Consider the following 8,170-nt stretch of genomic DNA (forward strand, 5'->3'; position numbering starts at 1 on the left):
AATTAGCTTTCCAACACCTATAAGAACTCTAAAATCTGATATTCTGAGAGAAAGTTATGGCCATTTTACTAAGACAGTCTTTTTACCATTTTCAGTACGATTTTTTATTTTATTTTTATTTTTTCAGTGACGAAAATTCCGACGGGATTAAATTTGACGGCCATCATGGGCTGAAACCAAAAAACTCTTTCATTTCCTCTGAACATGGCCAAACTAGGCCATATTATATATCAAAATTTATGGAAATGTTGACCCGGATCCAATGGTGAGGTTTGTTTTTACCTAGGAGGTCATTTGTGCAAGCTACCCCCCAAAACCCTCATTTTAAATGAAACATCCGAAAAAATCTTTTTGTCCAACAATTTCACATGCCCAAATATTTTAACATCCCATCATAATAGCAAATACAAAGTCCTCAGATCTGCAATAAATCATTCATATATCTTGCCCTTTCTTTTATCCTCTCATGCATTCCCATGGATTCAATCTAGGGTTACAATAATAAAACCATAGCTCTGATACCACTTGTAAGGAAACTTGGAAATAAAAGAATATAACTGTTTCCACATAACCCATAATAGATCTGAAATAAACATGGAATTAAAATCCACATGCAAGAGAATAGACAACATACCCACAAAATTGTGACACAAGATATACCCTGGGAAACCCTCATTGAGGGAAAAACTCAGCCTCCAAAAGCATCCATCACCATGTATTATTCAGCAAAAATACCATTACCATACAACCATGGAAGCCTTCATGGCCATAGCCACAACCAAGCAAACTATGTGAACAAGCATGAATCCGCACATCCCATGTCATGCTTTCAACCTTCACAAATGCTCCCTTGGCTAACCTGTCAAGCCTTGTCCTGCTCGACTCTTGCCTTTTGTCTTCTCCTTGTCACTCTCTTACCTATACAACAACTACCCTTGTGGCTTCTTATATATTAGCAAGTCCCACAAAACCACCAAGTGGTATTACATAAACCATGTGCTAAAACCATGTGCTACCTAACCCATTGACCCCACATTTAATATTGGGCATTTAATTCTTTTCCCCAATATTAAATAATTACATGAAATATTATCACAATGTTACAATACAACTCATCAAAAAATATTCCATGGGAATCTTTACATGTTGCACGTCCATCTAGGTACAACATTACATAACAAAATAAAATATAACAATATTATGCAATGTGTGCAACACCCATTATCTTAACACATCTTGTTTATCCTTCAAAAAAATAGGGTTTTAGTCATCGCATGGGTCATTTTGATGGTGAATTTGGACAAAAAGCCAAACCTTTCCTCCAAGACTATCATTTTCTCTCTCATCTCCTTGATCTCCAATTTTAGAACTACCACTATTTCTTCTAGATAGCCGCATGGCTTGCCCTTCTCCATCTCTAAGATATTAACCTGCAAACTTGGGGAGTTAGTAATAATTTCCCTATTAGGATTCACCTAAGCTAGAGAGGACATGGTCATGTGGGAGGGGACCTTATCCACCATCTCCAAAAATTGATTCTATTCGAGATCCACTATAGCTATTGTGAGGGACATAAATACATGAGTCACCTCCTTACTCTCCTTTTCCTCCTCTCTTGAACCTAAGAACAAGGAAATTAAAATATCCACCTCCTCCTTTTCCACTTTGTAAGTTTTTGTCTTCTCCTTCATCCTTTTCTTGGAGGGTGGTGGTGGGGTGGGGGGCATATCATCAGATTCTGACTCATTCTCCTCATGTGAGGTAGTGGTTTTCAATCTCCTCTTGGCATTAGTTTTTGTGATTCTCCTAGACCTTCTTCTACCCCCTCTAAATCCACCAATTCCTTCTCTTTTCCTTTCTCCATTTTCACCTTCTTCCCAATGGTCATCTCTAGGGTCTTCTCAATTTCCTTAGGTGACCCACTAGGGGAGGACTGAGGGGTGCATCCCCTAGGTCCATTAATTCTTAGAGGGACATGTGGAGGATGAGGGTCATGACAAGGAGGGATATCATCTTCCAAAATTCTAGGGGATGACAAGGTCAAATGAAAGTAGTAGAGATAAAACATCAAACCTTGGTGAAGGATAGTGTAATTAACAACAGTTTTCATTTTTTCCTTCACATCTATAACATTGTCCACTAACTTATGTAGCAAAAGAAAGGAATAGAAAGGCTATCACCATGCCTGAAATGGTTAAGCAGGGGAAAATGGTAATAAGAACACACCCCATACCTTCCTTCTAGATTGAGATACTTCATAATAACTAAGAAGACCTCATTCTAGGGCTCTAGGAGCTTCTCCATAAGAAACTCACCATGGTGGCACATAGGTTCTTCTTCCTCCTAAAAGAAATAGTTCAAGCTAGCCTCATCTACAACACTTGTCACTTTATACCATTTTCTACCTTTCAAAGAAAGGCTCTTCACCATAGAAATTACTTCCTCAAACACATAGAAAGTAATACCATTCACCACAACCCTTTTGTCATCCCAAGAATCCAAAACTGAAGTGAACAACTTTCATCATAACCATTCATTGCGTCCATCTAAAATGTTGTTTACACATTGATGGTACTATTTTTATATTATTTAAACAAATTGTCATAATTTTAAGAAAAAGACAAATATATCAAAGATTTATTTCATTTTCTTCCACAGTTTTCACATGTCTTTAAATATATATGATATATTTTGATATCAAGTAATTTTTTGCTAAGGTATAAATACCTTTTCATACTTTCTGAACCCATGAGGAATATTATTATTTTTGATGCAAAGGATACCTTTAGCCTAAATCTGTCATAATAATGAAGTTAAAATGAATAATCACATGTTTAATTCAAGTTTACTTTTTTAATATTTTAGCGACCTTTATTAAAATTTCTTTGTACCACTAAATAGTTTAAAATTAATGAATTTTATTTTTTTAATTGTGTAGTTTTCCAAGATTTAAAAAAAAAAAAATTGGTTCTTTAAATTATTTAGAATATAAAAGTGGAATTGTAATTTTTTTAGTTTTTTGCAATATACAAGAAGAAGAAGAGGAGGAGTAGGAGGAGGATCACAAAGACAATGAAGAAGAAGAGGAAATATAAAATAAAAAATGGTTAACAAATAGAAAGTAACAATGTAATGATTACGAGTAGGAGTAAGAGGAGGAGGAGGAGGAGGAAAAAGACACGAAAAAGGATGAGGATGATGATCACAAAGAAAAGGAATTAGTAGAGGAAGTGTAAATTGACAAAGTAATGACTATGAAATATAAAATTAAAAATTATTAGGAAATATAAAGTAACAATGTAAAGATTAGAAAATATAAATAGAAAAGTTCTATAATAAACATGCATTTGTTAATGATAACCAAAACCCAATAAACCAAAGATGAAATGATAAAACCTATCCAAAAAATTGTGCCATAGTTTTGTCTAAATTGACCATCAAAAAAGGAAAATAGAACCAACTGATCATAATGCATGATATCTAAAAATGTCTTAAGAAAAGATGCATTTTAATCCAAAATGAAGTGTTTGATAAAAATCCTTACTTATATGTTCAGTCGTGAGAATATAAGTACTATAGTTATGAGTGGAAATAAATAACAACAACAACATGAACCAAGAATTGATGTCTTGGAGATGAAAAATAATTGAATAAAGGATCACACTAAAAATTATACTTTATACATATTATTGAAAAATTTGGTAAGAAAAAATTATTTTACTCCATCATCTACATGTAGTCTTTAGACTAAATTTGAATGTGAAAATAAGAACCAAACTAGATAAGTGAGTTGCATCAAGAAATTCTTTCAACATAACTCAAATTAATTTAGAAAATAAAGAATGATCTCACTCCTCCTATTTCTTCAGGATTCTCAATTATAATAAATTGACAAGAATTTGATAATGAAATATTGTGAACTTTCATTATGTCTATAGGCATAACTATTTTATATCCCGTTAATCAAAAGCTATATTAAAATCTCTTTAATAACACTACTTAATACTCTTTCAATTATTAGCCCCACCTATTAATAATGTAAAAATAAATTGTACCATACCATAAAAATAATCCACAAAATAAGATCAACTCTAATTTTTGAATACATTAGCCTGAAACATGTTAATTGTGTTGAATAGGTTGAATTAATTATTACTACACCCTTTATTTTCTAGTTATAATAATTTATAATCTACTGGTAAGCATAGTAAACATTCATAGTAGATGCATACACAAAAGCTCAAAAACAAAAACTTAAAGAACATGTGGGGAAAACCATAGAGAATCTCATTATCATGAAATGAATACCTATTAGCATGACATCACCTAAGGTTGTTTTTACAAGAGGCCCATTATTAGTTTTACTCGTTGTGGTTTGGGTCACTATTGTTAGGCACAATGCTAATATGGATAACTAACCATAAATATAATAAATACTCAGTACTAGGACAAATTAGGCTTACATGCAATAATATAAATATTAGAGCTAGAATATGATAAATGGCAACTAGATTTTTTATTGAGAATATAGATGTTAATACTCTACAATAGAGTATTCTACTTATCACTTTACTACACAGTCTTCATCTCAAGAGATTCCTATTTACTTCATATATTACTTGCATATAATATTCATGTATACCTTTTAAAATAATTGAATTCCTTGATCTTCTTATACTACTTGACAGCATCAAACCTATTGGTTAAAATATATTTGAAATAGTTCACATAGAGATATTCATGTAGTAGTAAGGAATGAAATGTCACCCCTGACAAAAAAATACAACTCACCTTGATAAGTAATAACTACAAATCTAGCTTCTCAATCTTTTCTACCAATAATCTTGATGAACATGACACAAAGTAACTGCTAGGACCAAATTACATATAACCTATGCAAAAATGATCAAACCAAAATGATCCACCCTATGCCAAAAACACAATAGATGAGGCCTTAAAGATTATAAGGATAGGATATTACACATATGCATTTTCGAATACCTCTATTGATGCATGTAAGCTACTAGTGCATATCAATAAATACATAAAAATATGCCAAACCTATTGGTTAACACCAATTGATACAATAAGAGGATGAAGTATGAATATATTGGTATCATTGAAAACAATTAACAAAAATATCATAGATAACATCAACCCCACTTTCCATAAGATGCCCCTTTTTTTATTGATGAAAACATTTATCAGTAGCCAAGTAAACAACACTAAAATAATATCTACATCAAGGATCACTATTCTCCAACTTTCTCCCCCTTTGATAATAATAATAAAGGGATAAAAACCTCCTTATTACTATGTTCTACTTTCCCTATGAGAAAGTCACTAACAAATCATCCTAAATGAATAGACATTTAAACCACTAGAACAATTCACACATTAATACATATAATGAATACTAACTTAAGGGGAAAAGTGCACAAATCCCCTCTAAGATACTAAAAAATATTCTGGCACAAAGATTTGGTAAACATACCTATAATTTTTCACATTTTGGATACATGGTCAAGCTTAACATCATCTTTCCACATATTTTCTCTAACGAGGTGATTATGTTTTTCTCTAGAACACAATACTAGTTTCTTTAACATTCTTATATACATGGGTATTCTTATGGATTTAGGTTAAAAAGGGTTTTAACTAGGGACCCGAAACCCCTCAATCAATAATTACAAAATATTTTCAATAATAGTACCAATGATTAAAATAATGTTGGCAAAAACACAAAACTAAGGAACTACTCAATAACCTACAAATAGAGAAAAACTAGTAAAATAGAGAATAACAAAAAGATCAAAAATAAAACTACCAATAGTAGAGACAAACATAACTAAGGAAACCCCTTTATAGATTTTGAATCTTGGTCCTATTATACCCTGCAAACCCATCCCTACCTTGTATGGGTAAAATGTTGGGGGTCCATCTTTTCTCTTTTTATATTGTTTCCCTTGGAGTGAAGTGTTGTATTTTTCCCTTGAACTTTTTGGTCTCTAGTTCTAGCATCTCTTATCCAGGGCACCTTCATTATGTTTTTTCTAGGTATAAATGAATGTAATTTTTCACCTATATGCTAGGGATGCCCCTAAAGGTTTTAGATGGTGGTCAAATTTTGGACTCCAAGGAGCCTCCTCCTCCCATGCTTCTCAACATAATGGGAACAGATTCATAAATTCTTAGACCTAATGCATGGTAGGAGTTCATCTAAAAGGGTAAATATAACTAATTTGAAACCTAAATGCCATAATTACTAGGCTATTTAAGGTGGTAGAAATCTTATTTTTTTATTTTACTCTCCAAAAACTATGCTTTATGCTCTTGTACTTTTGCAAATTATTTACTTCAACAATGTTTGTGTCCTCCTAATTCTACAGTGGTGGTGTTTGGAGTGATTGTGGTGGTTCTTAAAGAATGGGTTGCATTGGTTTTGTTGCATTTCTTCCAACAATTGTTTAATTCATATTGTTTTTGAACAATTGATTGTAGCAACAACATATTCAGGTTCAATGGTAGATTTATGAATACAACTCTATTTCTTTCTTATCCATGTTATCAAGCTTTCTCCTCAAAATAAAGCTCCACAACTTGTTCTTTTTTTGTCATAAACATTACCAACCCAATCACCATCTATGTATAATTTAAGAATAAAGTCATCCTATTGTTTATACCATAGGTCACAATCTTTAGTTCCTTTGAGTTATCTGAATGTCCTTTTCACATGATTAGATGAAAACATTGCAAGAATTCTAACACCTAGTGCAATTTTTGGACTACTATGTACAATGTACTATAACTTTGAAATCATAGATCTATACTAGGTCTCATTTGCCTCACCAATAGTGTCTTCTTTTGATAATTTTATTCTAGTCACCGTAGGTGTACTAACTAGCTTAGACTCATTCATCCCAAATGTCTTCAAGGCTTTGGTCACATACTTAGACTGAGTGACATATATACCTTTTCTATTCGATACACTTGCAATCTAATAAATTTGTTTATCTCACCAAACATTGAAATGTGAAATTAAATACTCATTTCTTCAAAAAATTTCTTACTTAACATGTCATTTTCATAAAATATTACATCATTAACAAATATTTCAATAAGCAACACCATATCTATATATTCATTTCTCAAATATAGACTACTATTTTCACTAGTTCTAGGAAATCCAGTATTAATCAGATAAGATTATAATCTTTCATAACATGATCTAGGCTCTTGTTTCAACCCATAAAATTCTCTTTTCAAGTTCCAGACCATATTTTTCTTTTCAGGTTCAATGAATCCTTTAGGTTGTTCAATATACACTTCCTCCCCATGTATCCCATTCAAAAATGTATATTTTACATCCATTTGATATAGTTTAAATATCTTGTTTGTATTATAATCCAAAAAAGCTCTTAATCCTTTTAATCTTTCCACAGGTACAAAAGTTTCACCATAATCTATTCCTTTGTCTTGTGCATAACCTTTGGAAACTAATCAAGTACCTTATTCCTGACCACTAGTCCATTCTCATTTAACTTTTTTTAGAAAATCTATTTCGTACTAGTAATATTTTTTCACTAGGTCTTGATACTAATGTTAAGGGATTTTTCTTCTTAGTCTGATTAATCTCTTTATTCATAACATGAACCCAAGATTCATTATTCAATGAAGTCTTCATTGTTCTTGGTTCAAAATTAGATATTATACAAGTACTATCTCTTCACTTACTTCTTATTTGTACTCTAACAATTTTGTCTCCAATTATTTGTTTATGTTAATGATTCTTAATCACATATTTGGTCAATACAAGTTGAGTTCTTTGATTTTCAAGATTTCCCTCACTCAGTAGAGATTTAACTTCTTGCTCGAGTTATATTGTCTAACACTCAAGTAAAACATTTTGTAACTCAGGCCTAGAGTACACAGTTCTTCTTCATAGACATATACAAAATTGTTGTAATCTTTAGGTTACTTCTTGATTTTGACTATTGACCTAATGGTCAAATCATTTGTATGTTAGTCACTTAACACTTAGTCATGGTTTCATTACTACTGAGCTCTACAATTGATACCAAGCTTACCATACTACTCACAGTGTAAATCATGTGTTTCAATTGCTACATTGCTAATCAGCCAAACTACAATTCATGCCAAGCTTCATAGG

This window comes from Cupressus sempervirens, chromosome 7 (assembly GCF_028749045.1).
Source record: "Cupressus sempervirens isolate cs-2001-9-10 chromosome 7, ASM2874904v1, whole genome shotgun sequence".
In the NCBI taxonomy this organism is placed as follows: domain Eukaryota; kingdom Viridiplantae; phylum Streptophyta; class Pinopsida; order Cupressales; family Cupressaceae; genus Cupressus; species Cupressus sempervirens.